Consider the following 21,424-nt stretch of genomic DNA (forward strand, 5'->3'; position numbering starts at 1 on the left):
CACACACAAGTCGTTCTCTCCCTAGGACACGAACACACGAGCACATTAAACACCCCCCTCTGTTCTAAAGTCCAGACCCCAATATAGGTCTCTATCACTTTGTATCTCAGGCAAGCACACATATCTTGCCCCACTCTCTAGGTCTCCCGGCATCTCTCTTTCCCAAGCACACGCACTATATAGAGTGTATCTTTCACATACACACAAAATGTCGCCCCCAAATGTACATCTCCCTAGTTATGTGGTTCTCGCACACTCACCTCGCACACCACTCCCACTTCAAACAAGCACACTTTGTCTCCTTGTGCACCACTCTCCTCTTTCTATCTCTCCCACATGCGGACCCGCCCCAGCTCCTTCCCTATATACATATATGCATGGCTATTTCCATAGCTCCCTAATGTATCACCATTCGCAATCTCGCACGTTGTTCTCTAAACCATCTATTCTAGATCTCTCATGAAGTCCCTATCACACACACGATGATTCGCTTCCCTTGCGTCTTCGTACATAGGCCAATTTCGAACAACATCAACATTGTCTCCCTATCTATACGACACTTCTGCACACAAACAAACCCTCTCTCTCCCACTCTCTTCCTCTCTCCCTCTCCGTCGCTACATCTCTCTCTCTCTCTCTCTCTCTCTCGCTCTCACACCCCTCTTCCACACACACTTGATGTCTCTTCCAAATAGTCTGCTCCCCGCCCGCACCAATGCTATCCCGCTACTACACATGCCTTTGTCTCTCTTTGACACATATGCCATACCATTCCCCCTTCCCTATACTAGGTTTACATCATTAGTGGTCTCTCTTCGCCACATACACATACACCCTCTCACACACACACGCGCGCACAAACACACACAAACACGCACAAACACCCATCTATCTGGATCCTTCTTTTAACAAACACACCCTTGCATATTCTCTCCACCTCTAGGTATGTATATATCCTCCCTCTCTCTAGCTCAGATGCACACCAAAATTCTCCATCTCTCTAACTCACACAACTCTCCCCATGTTCACATGTGTATCTCACACACTCACTCTATGATTATGCCTATGTGTCTCCAAGTTACACAACACAAAGCCCCATGCACATGTCTCTCTCTTTATCCTCCACAAATAGAGACTCAAAGAATCTCTTACCATTGCCTTAGTCTCTACACATATCACACACGCACGTTGTCTCCCTCTCTCTCCCACACTCTCAACAAAGGTTTTCCCGTGAATAACTTATCGTCTATTCATCAATAGTCGTGGCAGTATGGCGAACACGAGACGTGACAATAGAATAAATCTACACGTGCGTAGACCACCTAGAGTGACTACTAGGAGTAGAGCAAGCCGAAAGCGCGCCGCCGTCACCCCCTCCTTATCGGCGACGGGAAAACCTTTTGTTTTACACAGTCGAGAAGTCATCATGCTACGACCCCACATGCTCAGCCGTTGAATAGAATGTTGATCAAAGTTTATGGAAACAAGTATCGATAATACGTTTGTATCTCCATACATATATCTCTTCTCTTATAAAAAAACCGAGTTGGTGATGATGGTACGCCTGCCATCTTGCAATATAGACCATCTGATCTATATCTGACGCATAGAAATTAAACTAAAAGATACCCGCACCCTCTCTCCACATTTGCAAACAAGGCCTTCCCTCGTTCATCCTTATCTCCCACAACCTCATTGTTGAGCAACTAAAAAAGAATCCTTTGGAACAAACTGGCATGGTGGTCACTGCCAGTGTCGTCCATCCCCATGCCTCCGCTCAGTCGGACCACCAATCACCACCACGCCCCACTCCTCCTCACCTTATCTCTCCTCTTTCTCGATATATCATTAGTTTTTACACATGGGATTACCCCCGCATGGGTCAATCACAACAGGTGTTTTTATATAAAAAAATGCATCTTGGTGTTCCGTGCAATGCACACACATCTTGCTAGTACTCCTACAGAAGACTTAGTGGGTGATGATGGTGTGTCTACCATCCGTCATTTCTGACCATTAGATCTACATCTAACGAATGTGAGGTAAGTTGTTGCCTTTTCTCAACAACATCCCACTTCTCTACCAATTTGCAGAAAAACCCTTAATTAGTATCTTAAAGCCAACCACATCCCTCCCTCACCTCACGAAAGCAGCCCAAGGAATATATTCTGATTGAAACATAATATATCTCTAGTGATATATGTATATCAAAATTAGAGTGTTTTCTATCAAGTTTGTGAATAAGTATTATTCTAATTATGATCCGTTGCAATGCACGTGAACATTGCTAGTATTTTCAACCATGCAAAAAAATGCTAGTATTTCCATAGTTTCGAGTTTTCCATCAAGATATTAGTCACTCATGGTTGATCTTTAGTATGAATTGCGTACACATAGGCACTATGTAACTAGCCATGCTTATTGGCTTCCAAAGCTTAACTTTCACTCCTACTTATAGTATGTAGAGTATTTAACAAAAAACTACCACTTTCAACCAGCCCAAGGAATCAACTATTGTACAAAAAATAGCAAAAACATACCCAAAATTTCTTAATCCGCACCAAAAAACTACTACCTAGTGCTGATTAGGCTCGTTTAAACCCGTTTATGACAGGGTTTGCCCACACGTCCGTGCTGACGAGGCAGCTTAAACCAACACATTTTGTTTGACTGTTGACACGAGGGACCCACATCTGACCTTCTATCATGTTCTTCCTCCTCCAATCATTATTTTTCCCGAACATTACTTCAAACAGTACTGATGCGTGTTCGTCAGTGGCGCCGGTGATGAGCGAGTTGGCCGCCGCTCCGCCGGACGGGCCGGACATTGCGCTGGCCTCCTGCTACGTCTTGAGCTAGCGTTGGTTTTCCCCGAAGAGGAGAGGGTGATGCAGCAAGTGTAGCGTAAGTATTTCCCTCTGTTTTTGAGAACCAAGGTATCAATCCAGTAGGAGGCTCCTCAAAAGTCCCACGCGCCTACACAAACAAACTGAGAACTCGCAACCAACGCAATAAAGGGGTTTTCAATCCCTTCACGGCCACTTGCGAAAGTGAGATCTGATAGAGATAGTATGATAAGATAAATATATTTTTGGTATTTTATAATATAGATGCAAGAAAGTAAAGATGCAAATAAAAGTAGATTGAAAGCAAATATGATAAGAGATAGACCCAGGGGCCATAAGTTTCACTAGAGGCTTCTCCCGAGAGCATAAGTATTACGGTGGGTGAACAAATTACTGTCAAGCAATTGATAGAAAAGCGAATAATTATGACGTTATCTAGGCATGATCATGTATATAGGCATCACATCCATAACAAGTAGACCGACTCCTACCTGCATCTACTACTATTACTCCACACATCGACCGCTATCCAGCATGCATCTGGAGTATTAAGTTCATAAGAACAGAGTAACGCATTAAGCAAGATGATATGATGTAGAGGGATAAACTCATGCAATATGATATAAACCCCATCTTGTTATCCTCGATGGCAACAATACAATACGTGTCTTGTAACCCTTTCTGTCACTGGGTAAGAACACCGCAAGATTGAACCCAAAGCTAAGCACTTCTCCCATGGCAAGAAAGATCAATCTAGTAGGCCAAACCAAACCGATAATTCGAAGAGACTTGCAAAGATAACTCAATCATACATAAAAGAATTCAGAGAAGATTCAATTAATATCCATAGATAAATCTGATCATAAACTCACAATTCATCGGATCTCGACAAACACACCGCAAAAAGAGATTACATCGAATAGATCTCCACAAGAGAGGGGGAGAACATTGTATTGAGATCCAAAAAGAGAGAAGAAGCCATCTAGCTAATAACTATGGACCCGTAGGTCTGTGGTAAACTACTCACAACTCATAGGAGGGGCAAGGATGTTGATGTAGAGGCCCTCCATGGTCGATTCCCCCTCCGGCAGAGTGTCGGCGAAGGCTCCAAGATGGGATCTCGCGGATACAGAAGGTTACGGTGGTGGAAACTGTGTTTCGTGGTGCCCCTGGATGTTTTCGGGGTCCTTAGGTATATATAGGAGGAAGAAGTACGTCGGTGGATGCCCGAGGGGTCCACGAGATAGGAGGGCGCGCCCTACAGGGTGCAGGGCGCGCCCTCCTATCTCGTGGAGGCTCCGGTTGTTTCTTGACTTGCACTCCAAGCTCTCCGGATCTTGTTCGTTCCAAAAATCACGTTCCCGAAGGTTTCATTCCGTTTGGACTCCGTTTGATATTCCTTTTCTTCGAAATACTGAAATAGGCAAAAAAACAGCAATATGGGCTGGGCCTCCGGTTAGTAGGTTAGTCCCAAAAATGATAATAATGTATAAAATAAAGCCCATAAACATCCAAAACAGGTAATATAATAGCATGGAACAATCAAAAATTATAGATACGTTGGAGACATATCAAGCATCCCCAAGCTTAATTCCTGCTCGTCCTCGAGTAGGTAAATGATAAAAGAGAATTTTTTATGTGGAATGCTACCTAGCATAATTCTCAATGTAATTTTCTTTAACGTGGCATGAATGTTGAAATCCAAATAATACAAAATAAAAGTTCATATTGACATAAGAAATAGTAATACTTCGAGCATACTAAGCAAAGTAATCATGTCTTCTCAAAATAACATGGCTAAAGAAAGTTATCCCTACAAAATCATATAGTCTGGCTGTTGCTCTATCTTCATCACACAAAGTATTTAATCATGCATAACCCCGATGATGAGCCAAGCAATTGTTTCATACTTTAATAATCTCAAACTCTTTCAACTTTCACGCAATACATGAGCGTGAACCATGGACATAGCACTATATGTGGAATAGAATGGTGGTTGTGGAGAAGACAAAAAAGGAGAAGATAGTCTCACATCAACTAGGCGTATCAACGGGCTATGGAGATGCCCATTAATAGATATCAATGTCAGTGAGTAGGAATTGCCATGCAACGAATGCACTAGAGCTATAAATATATGAAAGCTCAACAAAAGAAAACTACTGGGTGTGCATCCAACTTGCTTGCTCACGAAGACCTAGGGCATTTTGAGGAAGCCCATCATTGGAATATACAATCCAAGTTCTATAATGAAGAATTCCCACTAATATATGAAAGTGACAACATATGAGACTCTCTATCATGCAGATCATGGTGCTATTTTGAAGCACAAGTGTGGAAAAAGAGATAGTAGCATTGTCCCTTCTCTCTTTTTCTCTCATTCCTTTTTTATTTTTTTTATTTTTTTTCTTTGGCCTTTTTTTTGGCCTTCCCTTTTTTTTGTAAAGTCCGAAGTCTCATCCTGACTTGTGGGGGAATCATAGTCTTCATCATCCTTTCCTCACTGGGACAATGCTCTAATAATGAAGATCATCACACTTTTATGGATTTACAACTCAAGAATTACAACTCAAAGCTAGAACAAGATATGACTCTATATGAATGCCTCCGGCGGTGTACCGGGATATGCAATGAATCAAGAGCGACATGTATGAAGATTATGATGGTGGCTTTGCCACAAATATGATGTCAACTACATGATTATGTAAAGAGCAATATGACAATGATGAAACGTGTCATAATAAACGGAACGGTGGAAAGTTGCATGGCAATATATCTCGGAATGGCTATGGAAATGCCATAATAGGTAGGTATGGTGGCTGTTTTGAGGGAGGTATATGGTGGGTGTATGGTACCGGCGAAAGTTGCACGGTACAAGAGAGGCTAGCAATAATGGAGGGGTGAAAGGGTGCGTATAATCCATGGACTCAATGTTAGTCAAAAGAACTCATATACTTGTTGGAAAAAATTAGAAGTCATCAAAAACCAAAGCACTACGTGCATGCTCCTAGGGGGATAGATTGGTAGGAAAAGACCATCGCTCGTCCCCGACTGCCACTCATAAGGAAGACATTCAATAAATAAAATTGTGCTCCAACTTCATCACAAAGCGGTTCACCATACGTGCATGCTACGGGAATCACAAACTTTAACACAAGCATTCTTTAAATCCATAATTACCCAACTAGGATGACTTTAATATTACTACCTCCATATCTCAAAACAATAATCAAGTATCAAATTGATCATAGCATCCCATTCACTTTCTATGATAGTTTTTATTATACCCAACTTGGATGCTCATCATTCTAGGACCAAATTAAAACCATAGAAAATAACATGCTGTTCTAAGAGACTCTCAAAATAATATAAGTGAAGCATGAGAGACTAGCAATTTCTATAAAATTAATCCACCACCATGCTCTAAAAGATATAAGTGAAGCACTAGAGCAAAAACTATCAAGCTCAAAAGATATAAGTGAAGCACATAGAGTATTCTAGCAAATTCTAATCAAATAGGCTTCTACCAAAAGGTGTGTTACAGCAAGGATGATTGTGTTAAACTAACAAGCAAAGACCTATATAATACACGACACTCCAAGCAAAACACATATCATGTGGCGAATAAAAATATAGCTCCAAGTAAAGTTATCAATGAACGAAGACGAAAGAGGGGATGCCTTCCCGGGGCATCCCCAAGCTTAGGCTTTTGGCTATTCTTGAATATCTTGGGGTGCTTGGGCATACCCAAGCTTAGGCTCTTGCCACTCTTTATTCCATAGTCCATAAAAGCTTTACCCAAAACTTGAAAACTTCACAACACAAAACTCAATAGGAAATCTTATAAGCTCCGTTAGTGAAAGAAAACAAAACCACCACATAAGGTACTGTAATGAACTCATTCTTTATTTATTTGGGTGTTAAACCTACTATATTCCAACTTCCTTATGGTTTATAAACTAATTTATTAGCCATAGATGCATTGAAATAAGCAAACAACACACGAAAAACTGAATCTGTCAAAAACAGAACAGTCTGTAGCAATCTATAACAAACGCAAACTTCTGGAACTCTAAAAATCCTACCAAAATAGGACGTACTGGACAATTTGTTTATTGATCATCAGCAAAAAGAATCAATGCAAAAACACGTTTCTGTGATTTATTGATTTTTTCTCGTGAGCACAAAGTTTCTGTTTTTCAGCAGAATCAAATCAACCATCATCATAGTTTATCCTATAGGTTCTACTTGGCAAAAACACTAAACAAAAGATAAAAACACATCTAAACAGAAAGTAGAAACAAAATTTAACACTAAACAGGAACAAAAACAAAGAACATAAAGAAAATTGGGTTGCCTCCCAACTAGCGCTATCGTTTAACGCCCCTAGCTAGGCATAAAAGTGAGGATAGATCTAACGAGTGCCATCTTTGGCACTTGATTCATAAGTAGCACGCGTGATAGATTCATAAGGTAATTTAACTTTCTTTCTTGGAAAGTGCTCCGTGCCTTTCTTTAAGGGAAATTGGAATCTAATGTTCCCTTCTTTCATGTCGATAATCGCACCAATCGTTCTAAGGAAATGTCTACCAAGAATAATAGGGCAAGAAAGATTGCAATCTATATCAAGAACGATAAAATCTACGGGCACCAAATTTCTATTTGCAACAATAAGAACATCATTGATCCTTCCCATAGGCTTTTTGATGGTGGAATCCGCAAGGTGCAAATTTAAAGAGCAATCATCAAGATCATGGAAATCTAGAATATCACATAAAGTTTTCGGAATTGTGGAAACACTAGCACCCAAATCACACAAAGCAAAACACTCAAAATCTTTAATTCTAATCTTTATAGTAGGTTCCCACTCATCATTAAGTTTTCTAGGTATAGAAACTTCCATATTAAGTTTTTCATCATAAGATTGCATCAAGGCATCAACAATATGTTTGGTAAAAGCTTTGTTTTGAATATAAGCATGAGGAGAATTAACAACGGATTGCAACAAGGAAATATAACCTTTTAAAGAGAAATTATCATAATCAAATTCATTGAAATCCAAGATAGTAGGTTCTACATTATTAGAAGTTGAGGATTCTCCAATCTCTCTTTTACCAAATTTAGCATTAAGATCTAATGACTCCGAATTCTTGGGACGCCTTCTAGGCAAAGTTGATTCATCATCACTCCCATAATCATAAAAATTCATATTGCAAAACATAGATCTAATAGGAGACCTTTCTTAGCACGCAATCTAGCGGTTCTTTCCTAGCACTCGTCAATGGAAATTCTCATTACTTTGAGAGACTCATTGATATCGTGCTTAGGAGGAGAAGGTCTAAGTTTAAGAGAATCAACATCAAGCGAAATTCTATCAACGTTCCTAGCCAAATCATCAACTTTGAGCAATTTTTCTTCAAACAAAGCATTAAAATTATTTTGAGAAATCATAAATTCTTTCACACTATTCTCAAAATCAGAGGGCATCTTATTAAAATTACCATAAGAATTATTGTAGGAATTTCCATAATTATTAGAGGAATTACTAGGGAATGGTCTAGCATTAAATTTCCTCTATAAGCATTGTTTCCAAAACTATTCCTACCAACAAAATTCACATCCATAGATTCATTATTATTCTCAATCAAGGAAGACAAAGGCATATCATTAGGATCAAGAGGAGCATTTTTAGTAGCAAACATCTTCATAAGTTCATCCATCTTTCCACTCAAAACATTGATTTCTTCTATAGCATGCACTTTTTTACTAGAAGATCTTTCGGTGTGCCATTGATAATAATTAGCCATAATATTATCAAGAAGTTTTGTTGCATCTCCTAACGTGATTTCCATAAAGGTGCCTCCCGCGGCCGAATCTAAGAGATTTCTAGAAGCAAAGTTCAAACCGGCATAAAATTTTTGTATGATCATCCATAAATTCAAACCATGAGTAGGGCAATTGCGAAGCATCAATTTCATTCTTTCCCAAGATTGGGAAACATGCTCATGATCAAGTTGTTTAAAATTCATAATATCGTTCCTAAGAGTGATGATCTTAGGGGGAGGAAAATACTTAGAGATAAAAGCATCTTTGCACTTGTTCCAAGAATCAATACTATTTTTAGGCAAAGAAGAAAACCAAACTTTAGCACGATCTCTAAGTGAAAACGGAAATAATTCAATTCGACAATATTGTTATCCGTATCTTTCTTCTTTTGCATATCACACAAATCAACAAAAATGTTTAGATGAGTAGCGGCATCTTCACTAGGAAGGCCGGCGAATTGATCTTTCATAACAAGATTCGGCAAAGCAGCATTGATTTCACAAGACTCAACATCATTAAGAGGAGCAACCGGAATACTAAGAAAATCATTATCATTGGTATTCGATAAATCACACAATTTGGTATTATCTTGTGCCATGGAAACAAGTAAGCCAACACACAAGCAAACAGAAAAAGGCAAGCGGAAAAGAGAGGAGGAGATTGGGAAAGAGAGGGCGAATAAAACAGCAAGGGTGAAGTGGGGGAGAGGAAAACGAGAGGCAAATGGCAAATAATGTAAATGCGAGGGAGATGTGTTTGTGATAGGTACTTGGTATGTCTTGACTTGAGCGAAAACCTCCCCGGCAACAACGCCAGAAATCCTTCTTGCTACGTCTTGAGATAGTGTTGGTTTTCCCCGAAGAGGAGAGGGTGATGCAGCAAGTGTAGCGTAAGTATTTCCCTCAGTTTTTGAGAACCAAGGTATCAATCCAGTAGGAGGCTCCTTAAAAGTCCCACGCGCCTACACAAACAAACTGAGAACTCGCAACCAACGCAATAAAGGGGTTGTCAATCCCTTCACGGCCACTTGCGAAAGTGAGATCTGATAGAGATAGTATGATAAGATAAATATATTTTTGGTATTTTATAATATAGATGCAAGAAAGTAAAGATGCAAATAAAAGTAGATTGAAAGCAAATATGATAAGAGATAGACCCGGGGGCCAAAGGTTTCACTAGAGGCTTCTCTCGAGAGCATAAGTATTATGGTGGGTGAACAAATTACTGTCAAGCAATTGATAGAAAAGCGAATAATTATGATGTTATCTAGGCATGATCATGTATATAGGCATCACATCCATAACAAGTAGACCGACTCCTGCCTGCATCTACTACTATTACTCCACACATCGACCGCTATCCAGCATGCATCTGGAGTATTAAGTTCATAAGAACAGAGTAACGCATTAAGCAAGATGATATGATGTAGAGGGATAAACTCATGCAATATGATATAAACCCCATCTTGTTATCCTTGATGGCAACAATACAATACGTGTGTTGCAACCCTTTCTGTCACTGGGTAAGAACACCGCAAGATTGAACCCAAAGCTAAGCACTTCTCCCATGGCAAGAAAGATCAATCTAGTAGGCCAAACCAAACCGATAATTCGAAGAGACTTGCAAAGATAACTCAATCATACATAAAAGAATTCAAACAAGATTCGATTAATATCCATAGATAAATCTGATCATAAACTCACAATTCATCGGATCTCAACAAACACACCGCAAAAAGAGATTACATCGAATAGATCTCCACAAGAGAGGGGGAGAACATTGTATTGAGATCCAAAAAGAGAGAAGAAGGCATCTAGCTAATAACTATGGACCCGTAGGTCTGTGGTAAACTACTCACAACTCATAGGAGGGGCAAGGATGTTGATGTAGAGGCCCTCCGTGGTCGATTCCCCCTCCGGCAGAGTGCCGGTGAAGGCTCCAAGATGAGATCTCACGGATACGGAAGGTTACGGTGGTGGAAATTGTGTTTCGTGGTGCCCCTGGATGTTTTCGGGGTCCGTAGGTATATATAGGAGGAAGAAGTACGTCGATGGACGCCCGAGGGGCCCACGAGACAGGGGGGCGCGCCCTACAGGGGGGCGCGCCCTCCTATCTCGTGGAGGCTCCGGTTGTTTCTTGAATTGCACTCCAAGCTCTCCGGATCTTGTTCGTTCCAAAAATCACGTTCCCGAAGGTTTCATTCCGTTTGGACTCTGTTTGATATTCCTTTTCTTCGAAATACTGAAATAGGCAAAAAACAGCAATATGGGCTGGGCCTCCGGTTAGTAGGTTGGTCCCAAAAATGATAATAATTTATAAAATAAAGCCCATAAACATCCAAAACAGGTAATATAATAGCATGGAACAATCAAAAATTATAGATACGTTGGAGACGGATCACCTCAGCACGGGTTGGCTGGTTGGCTCGAGCATGACTCATGCGCGAGCAAGCCACCGCGCTGGCCTTCGTTCGAGCCAGATGGCTGGCCTTGGTGTGGCGCGCGCGAGCAAGTCTCTGCACCGCTATGCCAACCTAGCTAGCAAACCTTGCAGACAAGAAGCTAGATGCATCCAGCAGGGTGTGTGCTATCTTGGCTAGCTAGTGGCCGCGAGCGCCATACAAAGCTGGCATCTGGGCTGCCACGAGATGGGCTCCGTACCGCCAGCGGTTTTGACCTCGCCTTCTGACGGTGGTGGTATCTGCGTCCCATGGCCAAGGATGACTAGGTGTGGACGGGCCAGAGGTAGGAGGCCACTCGGAGATTTTGTCCAGACTGACATGTAGGTTCCACAAGTCATAACGCCTAACTTGTCGGTTGAATAGAAGGTGTTGACGTAAGGCGCGACATGGGTTGAAATGTGCCTATAACAGCACTTTGTAGAGTAGTCGTTTCTTGGTTGGGCTGGTTGGTATGTGGTAGTAGTAGTTTCTTGGCATTATTAATGGTTTCTTGTAAGGAACAATGTACTAGCAACAAAAGGCGATCCTAGGTTGTGTTGTACTCCAACGAGTACTACTAGTGGTTGCGGGAGTGTATAGCTCGTTTTGTACGTTCGATCACGGCCGAACGCATGGCGGCCTTTTTTTAAAATAGTAACCTTGCTGCAAGCCAATATTGTACACTGGTAGTTTGACTTTTGAAGTCGAACGGACGTGTCGCACCACAATCTGGGTGCACTGGATAACCCAGCCATGTGAACGGGTTTTCCCTCCCATCATCGCGTGGCTCGCATACTAGATTAGTACTCCTATATACTTGCATGCGTGCTCACCCTAGCCATACCTCGCTTGCAGCTTCCTCATCAGCTAGCATATTTAAACTAGCGCCTCCCAATTAAGCTAGAGGAGCCGAAAAAGCCTAGTGCAGCATTGGGAACTGTGCAATATGGCTCCGTACGTAAAGTGCTCGTACTCTACTACTCTGTAGCTTGTGGCATTGCACGCATGGACTTCGCTCCATTATCGACTCTATAAAATAAATTCCTCTTGACGTGATTTTTTTTGAAATGGAGGCAAAAGCCTTGCCTCATCTCGTTCATAAAGAAGGAACTACTAACAAAGTTCGACGAGATCCATTACACGTGAATATATGTAGACTAGTCGTGCACAAATTTATCACATGAAGTGCAGATGAACTTGTGTGGCATACTGGCATTTGTCCTTTAGAATTTATTACTAGTAAGTGTGTTATGTGTACGTGCAACTTGTGTGGTTGCTGCACGGGCTCCAACATGCTCTTTGAGAAAAAAAAAGGTGGCACAACTTTGGATATAGGTGACGTGGCAGCATCATACAGTAGCATCGTTTGCTATAGTTGTAGTACTCCTACTAGGACGACAACTCCTATAAAACCTTGCGCTTTGCTCTTTGCCTCTTCGGGAGGTTCAACAGTTCGTACTCGGGTGAACCTTGCACTTGGCTCTTCGCCTCTTCGGGAGGTCCAACAATGAAGATACTATAGTACAATATGCTTCTGGCAATCTGACACCAAATGAACTGCTGCATGTCCACCGCGAGGGCGAGGGCGAGGGAGAGTGAGAGGGTGCTATAGTCAAAACCCTCTCCTCGTTACACCGTGCACGTGGGCAAGGGAGAGGGCGTAGGCGTACGTAGTAAGCAAGCTTCTCCTCATCCCATGAGCCACCACGCATGGGCGAGGGAGAGGGTATAGTAAGCAAGCTTCTCCTCGTTCGGCGAGTTGACGAGACACATCAAAGCAGTACTAGTCCATACAGCGTCCTTTCCGATTAATATGGCTTAATTTGAAAAAAGAAAAGTACACTGGCGCTCAACGCATGCAACAATACGCTCATTACGGTCACTATATAGTTTTGCGGTGATTATACGTTCAGTAGCTCACCGTAGAGCACAGTATTACACCCTGCCGACCGGCCACATAGTTGATGTGGCACTTTGTTGACTGGTTAAATTGACACCTAGTTTCTGGGTCCCACCTGTCAGTTGGCAGAGCAAAGAAATCAGTTAACAAAACTTTACGCAGGCGCGACAGGAGTCCAACCCTTGCGCGCGAACCACCATGGCTATGTATGTGAGTGCATGCACATGTCCTCAACTCCCTTGGTCTTCCAACAAAGAGTGTACATCTACACTTACAATGCACTTAGGCTTTAATCTAATCGATATTGATTGACTGATGCACCAACTTGTGCTCTAGCTATAGGCTACATGTCTATCCTTAATTACAACATGCAACAACCTTCATTTAATCTTCTTCTCTCAATGGTTGCATGCACACATAAGTCTGCTACTTTTGGGTGTTAATTATGCCATGAAGTTTCGGTTCCTCATGGTCAATGTGTAAATCTCTATTTGTACGGTCTTTCACAGACGGAGGGAGTAGGTTGAGCACTTGAGCGTGAGCGTGTGTGTTGTGTCGTGTGCTGTGTGCCGCATGGATGCGTGAGTGTCGTGTGTGTGCATGTGTGCGTGTGAGTGTTGCATGTTGCATGTTGCATGCATGAGGCTTTTACTCCCTCCCATTTACATGTTCATATTTCAAGCTTCATTGAAACGGTGCATGCAAGAATTAAGAGAAAACTCACCAATGCATGTAAAAGTTCTGGTCATTTGTTCCTCACGCATGCATTCCAATTAATATGTTCGTAAACACAATTTTCTTGAGGAAAACGAGCCCATTATCGAATACTTTTAGAAAAAAAATCTTCAGGCACTCATCATTTACTACTACCTTGGTTCATGATTTTTTATTGACCTGTATATAAACATCCGTCCTGGTTTAATGGTCCCCTTCATAAATTTTGATCATAAATTTAACTAACAAAGTGTCAATGCATGTCATAAAAAACTATACCATCAAAAACTATGTTGAAATACAAATTCAATGATATGATTTTTGGTGAAATGCATTAACATTTTATTAGTTAAATATATGGTCAAAATTTGACACAAATGACTACTAGTACTCCTACATTATTGGCACCGGGTGCCTTGGCCTATGTTTCATCTTGTTGGACAGGATGAGAGTAGAGACATAGGGATACTGTAGATAGGAAGTCTTGGCGATCCATCATTCCCCATCTCGGTCAGAGAGAACTATTCAACTAGTCTTCAAAGTGAAGTGACAATACACGCTGCAGCAGATGGGACACTTAATTAATAAGCTGAATTAGCTTTACCCAGTACTCCCATCATGTTTGCCAGTGGAGCACGCTTCCGCAAATACGTCTATGCACCTCTCTCTTCCATTAACTGACATTTGGGCCCTCTTGAGGTAGACCCACATGTCATCGGCTTAACTATTTACACTGTGAAGGACATTATATCCTGGTAGTAGTACTAGTAGAATTGAGATTTAATGCACTTTCTTGCTCGTCTTTCACTCTTCTCCCTCCTCCCTTCTTCCTCCTCTCTTCCCCATCGTCGACCGCACACCATTTCCCCCTGTTCGCTGCTCACCCGCCCGTGCCATCTTACTTGGTAGATCGCGCATACCATATCCCCCCGTTCACTACTCAGCCACACACGCCATCTTCTTCGCTCGCCCGCCCGAATCCACTTCCCCGCTCGCTCGCAGGCATCGTAAACCCCAATCACTCAGCACCCTAAAAACCTATGGCAGAACCGACTGACACACAGAGCCGCGTTTGGAATTCCCTCCCCAATGTTCTCTTGGAGTAGATCTGTAATCGTATGGACCCGCTCAACACCGTCTCTCTAGTCGCATGCTCGGTGTCTTTGTATCGTCTACTCGTCTACAACCGGCCGGCCCTTTTCAAGACACCCTGCTTGCTGATGCCCGATCCTCACAAGTGGCCCATACACCGACTTGACGATCCTACAGATGTTGCCGTGGTTCCCCTCGACATGCTACCACTACTCGTCCACCTGTCCTTCATGCGCGACCACTACTGGGGCGGGCATGAAGGCCAACTGGATCGTCCTCATCCACCAATCCGGTAGTCTGTGGCGTCTCGTGGAAATCTACACCCAGCGAGAGATCACCCTTCCATCGTTGGATATTGCCGCCATCGAGCCTCGTGGCCCACCGAACACTCCTGCCTACTACGCACGAGATGCATCGAGCTTTTGGTGCGACCTCCATTTTCTTAAGGTTGTAATCTGCGAAGTGCCCACGCCATCAGAAGACTACATGGATTACAAGCTCATTGCCTTGTTCGACATGGGATTATTCTATCTGGAATCCGGTTGCCATACATGGTTATGGCTCATTGTCAATCATGTTGAGCCTCCATTTCTATCTGATTCTATAGTGCATGATGGCATTGTGTACGCGGTCGACGCACAGATTGGCTGCCTATACTGGTGGAATCTATCCTCGTGTAATTGTTCTATCTCATCTCATCTTTACCTTGTGAATATGACTGTCTGTTGATTGTTGCAAATTTAGAATAGATAGTATGTCTATAACCACATCATTGCTATATGTTCCTCTCATTTCCTAGATTTTTATGACCACACATGTTATTGTTAGAGTTGATATGAGAACAATTGGCATCTAATGATTGTTAGAATAGATATTATGAGATAACCTCATGATTGCTATATGTTACTCTCATTTCCAAGATTTTTATAACCACGCATGTTATTGTTTAGAGTTGATATGAGAACAGTAGTAAGTACTATGGTAGAATATGAGTAGGCCCTGTCATAGCTGTTTTCCTCTCATTGTTACATGATGTTTGAACCATGGCATATTGCTAGAATATGAATGCCATTGGCTTATTATGTTTAACTTGGGGTATGATTATGACCACGATATTGCAATTCTCTGTCTATGATATGTGTCACTATTATAATAATCTTAATTCCACACATACTCTAAACATGATTGTATATTTTTGTCCTTTTGGCCTCCAATTTAATTTGTTGCAGCAGACGCAAATGCGCTAACCTTCATGATTCTGGGACCTGGAATCATACCATTCAATGGGTGGTGGTTTATCACTCGTTCAACTGACGGTGGTCATTTGATGCTCATTCGCACGTATCAAATTGACCAAACAATTTCATCAAACCACATGCAGTACAATGCCTGGGGCATTCATGACTATGATGGCTATGGCTGCTTCGTGTTCGAGAAAGATCCCAACTCCGTTGGGCCAGGCGTATTCAACTGGAGGCGGGTTTACAGCCTCGGCAACCACTCCATGTTCTTCGGGCTCAATTATCCGATCATCCAACCAATCATCGATAATATCACCGGTGATGATTACCATGCTATGCAACTTCCATTTGCCAGGGGGTACTGTGTTTACACATCGTACCATGGGTTTCTTGAATCACCATATCCAGAGATTCGTTGACACACCCTGTTGCTAGGTAATATTCAGTGTGTGAAAGGCATAAAGCTTCCATGCAATGAATGGCTTTTGCAAACCCAACATGCGGCGATGTGGTTCATGCCAACAGCAAATATGCACAACTTGGTTCATATTGATATCTAGACTGAGCCATGTATCCTACTGCTGTAGCATGACCCTCTTTTGTTGGATATATGTACTTTTGTTAGTTTGAAGGATAGATACCTTTCTGGGATCAAGTGCATCCTAATTCACCTGTGTAGGATGTACTGATAATGATGATGGAGATGCTCTACAGAAGCCATATATATCAATTTAGGATGTACTGATAATGATGATGGAGATGCTTTGCAAAATCCTTCAAACTACCAACAGAGTATTCACAAAAGGTATCTATCCTTCAAACTCACAGAAAGCCACAATTGATATATATGGATTCTGTGAGTATTCTCCTCGATGAAGATGGAGATGCTCTTCAAGCTAGTCGGATGAAGGAAGGAACCAGCGAGGCCGCTCCTGTGAGTATTCACCTCGTCGCCCTGTATTATTATTTTGATCTTTATGGGGGTTTTCAAGTCTTGAGAGTCTACATGTAGCAATGAAGCCGAGACCCCAGTCTGTTCGGGATTTGGAGTACCACTTATGTGTCGAAATCTTTCATCATTTACTTAAAACAGTCGATTGATCATACATTGAGTACCATTTAACTAGAATTAACCAATGCAAGTCCAAGAAGGATTGAGCGGTGTTGTCGGCTGGGGTCAAGTTTGATCCCACAAATCAGGAGCTTATCGAGCACCTTGATGCCAAAGTGAGTGCTGACAGTGCGAGATCTCACCCTCTCATCGATTTTTTCATACCAACCATCGACAGCGAGCACAACATATGCTACACCCATCCTGAGAAACTTCCAGGTGAGACACGGATCGGCCGTCTACTTGCACAAACATATTGCTTTGTTTATAGTTCTATTTTTATTTTTATACGCAGTCCTAGTGAAGCCATTACAATTTGACAGTTAATAAAAAGTGAAACAAGTGACTGCAACATGCCAAAGATGTTATGAAAATGCCAACTACGTACACTAAAACATGTATTCAACAATACTGCAGCTACCACACTAAGTGTCCTAAGCAAGCATTTCTTCCAGCGCAACTCCAGGGCGTTCAAAAGGGGCACGCGGACACGTCGAAAGATACAGTCGGAGTGAGGCATGCACGCGATGTGGCACAAGACCGGCAATACCTTGCCGGTGTTGGTCAATGGCCGGTAGGCGGGTAGCAAAAAGGTTCTGGTGCTACACACTAACAATAACTTCGACCATCAGAGGACCAACTCGGTGATACACCAGTACCACCTTCGAGACCTGGAGAAAGAGAAGGAGCGGGAGCTGGTCCTCTACAAGATTTTCTACCAGACGAACACTAGGGCCAGGACCAAGTTGGTATTGTTGCTAAGGATCTTACGGTATGAACTTGGCATTTGCTTCCAACCATCCTGTCGAGTGTCGACGTGGATATAAAGTTGAATCATTTGTTTCAAAACGAATTTTCAGGCACGTGATTTTTATTTGATGGGTAGCATAAGCACCTGCCGTTTGAATTCCCAGTTCTCCAAAAAAATTACATCTTCGAAGTACGCACGGGATCCATCCGGTTTCACAGGCTGATAGTTGGACCCAACATGTAGGAACTGGGCTGTGGCATGACAAGCCCGGCTACAAATTGTTAAAAGAGAGGAGCGATGGATTTGGGCCTTCTAGAACAGTTAAGTGGCGCGACCTCGATCGTGAAGCACCTCCCATGGACTAAAACAGGCCTAGTTCGTTATTATTAGTTGAAATATGTAAAATATTCCACAATGAAAATAAATATGTAAAATGCAATGATTTAGTGCGCTTTCACTGAAAACCATCCGATTTGCATGATTCATCTGTGGAACCACAAGACGGTTGTCCATACAGAGCCTAACCGTATGGAACCAGCAGGTCCATGGCCATACGCAAGCAAGTGCATTCACTTATTATCACGATGGGAAATAATGCTGACGTCTGAGATGGTGAAACCCATGAAGTCTTCAACGTAGTCAATAAACGAGAGAATTCTGCAAGTACAGACTGATAATTGGGATCCAGCAGGTATATTTTTTTCCAGGTCGAGCAAGTTTCAACTGGGTTGTAGACTGCCCAGGCTTGGTTTTGTTTTTAACAGGCCAAACCCATGACAACAACGGGGCACAAAGATCCAGCAGGTATCTACTGGTCTCTGGCCCACCATCCCTAGTTATATTTTGTCTTAGAACATCCGCAGGCAATTTTTTACTGAATCAAACACACAGCCCAGTTCTATTTTCCTCTTGAAACGCCATGTCCTACTTCCGTTTCTAATCTCTACCTATAGTTTTACTAGTTCATATACACGTATTATTATATTGAAAATACATAAGGTTCCCTTTCATCTTTACATCCTTATTTTTTTCCCTCCCAGTGCTGATTTTTTTTACCACTGGTTTTCCCTTCATCGAACTCAATTGTCCCACGTATTATTAGCTTACAAAAACAAAATGATATTTTTTTGGCAAATCAATAACTTCTTAAAAAATAAATGTTTATCATTTTTGGATTAAAACAGTTCGGACTCCACCGAAATATGCAAAATAAGGTTGAACATTTTGACTGTGGTCCTGGGCAGAAAATGGGTTGTAATAAATTCCTTAAGAATTAGCAAATGGGCTGCAAATTATTTAAAAAATAGCAAATGGGCTCTATGTTGTCTGCCATAGATTTGGAGGTTAACTTGTGGGCCTACTAAGTTCATGCGTACACAAGGTTTCTCAAAAAAAAGAAACTTAGTCAACAATCGACTCTACCAACGTCAGACCGTTAGATGTCAATCTAAAGGCAATCGTGCTTCTTCAGTCTCTGATCTTGTTGCTCCAGCCGCCCAAACCAGCGCCGGCGCAACCGCCTGCTCCAGCCTCCCGTGGTCGCCTGTGCTTCCAGGCAGGCCTCACGGCCCCACCATACTCGCATACCTGGCATGGCTATCCCTCTACTCACCCACACCTCCTGTTATTCTCCGGCGACGACAGCCTCACACTACGGCCGAACAAGGAAACCCTCATACCCACTCCATGTGGGAAACAACTATCGAGTCTTCCTCGGCTCCGGGTCGTTCCCTTACTTGGCCTCGCCATCGTCCACCGCCTTGGTGCTCTCGGCACGGCGTGGTCAATGAACAACATCCATCGGAAGAGGATTGTACGTGGAGAGGCTGACAGCTGGGTCCACGGCCGCACGCAAGGAAGTGCCTCCTTTTTTGCGTGTAGGAAGTGCCTCCTTATTACGCGTAAAATAATGATTCCTCCTCCTTACAGCTAGGACCCACCGGGAGGGCCTTTGTATTTCACAAAAAAAAACTCCCCCCGCTGACAGCTCGGATCCACCAGCTATTACGCACAAAAATAATGAATAGCCCCGCTGCTAGGTCGGTTCCACCATATTTGGAGGCTGACTTGTGGGCCTACTAAGTTGACGTGGACGCAGGGCTTTGTCAACTTAGTCAATATAAACGATTCTAGCTGCGGTGACAGTACGGTGTCCATCCGACGGTTGTTGTGCTTCTTCAACCTCTGGTCTTCTTGCTCCTGTCACTCAAACCAGCGCCGGCCGTGCCGCCTGCTCCTGCGTCTCGTGGCCGGCTATGCTGCCACACAGGTCTCACCGCCCCACCCTACTCCCACCGCTGGCCAGGCCTTCCCTCTACTCACCACATCCCCTATTATTCTCTGGAGACAGTGGCCTCAAACAGCAGCCGAAGCAGTCAACCCTCATACTCCCCTCCATGTGGGCATCCACTGTTGCGTGTTCCCCGACTCCGGGTCGTTCCCTTGCTAGGTCGCACCGTCGTCCACCACCTTGGTGCTCTCTGACGGTACGGCATCATCAATGCGATCAACGAATGATAGCCATCAGAAGAGGACTATAAGTGGAGAGGCTGACAGCTGGGTCCATGGCCGCATGCAAGGAAGTGCCTCCTTATTATGCGCAATATAATGATTCCTCCACCTGACACCTCAGACCTACCGGAAGGGCCTTTGTATTTCACAAAAAAATGTTCCCCCCTGACAGCTGGGACCACCGGCTTTATCTTCGCATGGAAGGAACTGCCTTCTTACCCCCTGACAGCTGGGACCCACCAGGTTGAAGTGAAGGTAGCGTTATCTGTCCGGCCGCGAACTGTACTACATAGCGGTCGATCGGTCTCTCTATCGCGATGTACCGCGTCCTAGTAAGGAGCGGCACGTGTTGAAGTAGAGGCGCCGACGTAGCATGTCACGCAGTCCCGTCTATATCGTGTACACGTGCGTACGGCCACACTACAATAGTAAATATGGCTACGTACGTACATACGGGCGGGGTCTCGAACAAGCACACGCGCATACGTATGGCCAGGGCTCGTGTACATGGAGAGGCAACGGACGACAGCGGCGTCGTCCTGTTCATCGGCAGCTAACCGGCTGGGTCAGAATGGAGAAAACAACGTCGTATTCACCGAGAGCCAAGTGACTAGGTCGGAATGCGCTTGTTCATCAGGAGCGAAGCCACTGTGTCGGAATGCGTCATGTTCATCAGGAGCCAACCAACTTGGACGGAACAACAGAAACAAGACCTGGTGTACCGCAAAACGGAGGAAACAAGCCTTCTGTTCGACCACGTACGGTCAAAAGGGGTCCTGTTCATCGGGAAGGGTCTGGTGTACCGCAAAACGGTGGAAACAGACTTCTATTCGAGCTCCTACGGTCGAAACAGGGTCCTGTGGATCGGGAGGGGTGTGGCGTACCGCAAAACAGAGGAAACGGACTTCTCTTCGACCTCCTACGGTCGAAACGGGGTCCTGTTCATCGGGAGGGGTGTGGTGTACCGCAAAACGGGACTCCAGGGGCTACTGTTC

At 43.2% G+C, this 21,424-nt stretch overlaps 1 pseudogene; it reads left to right on the plus strand.

Annotated features, from left to right (window-relative positions):
* Positions 1–17,994, plus strand: part of LOC119338800 — a 34,251-nt pseudogene extending 16,257 nt beyond the window's left edge.
* Positions 17,995–21,424: the final 3,430 nt, after the last annotated feature.

The sequence above is a fragment of the Triticum dicoccoides genome, chromosome 7B, assembly GCF_002162155.2.
Source record: "Triticum dicoccoides isolate Atlit2015 ecotype Zavitan chromosome 7B, WEW_v2.0, whole genome shotgun sequence".
Taxonomy (NCBI): domain Eukaryota; kingdom Viridiplantae; phylum Streptophyta; class Magnoliopsida; order Poales; family Poaceae; genus Triticum; species Triticum dicoccoides.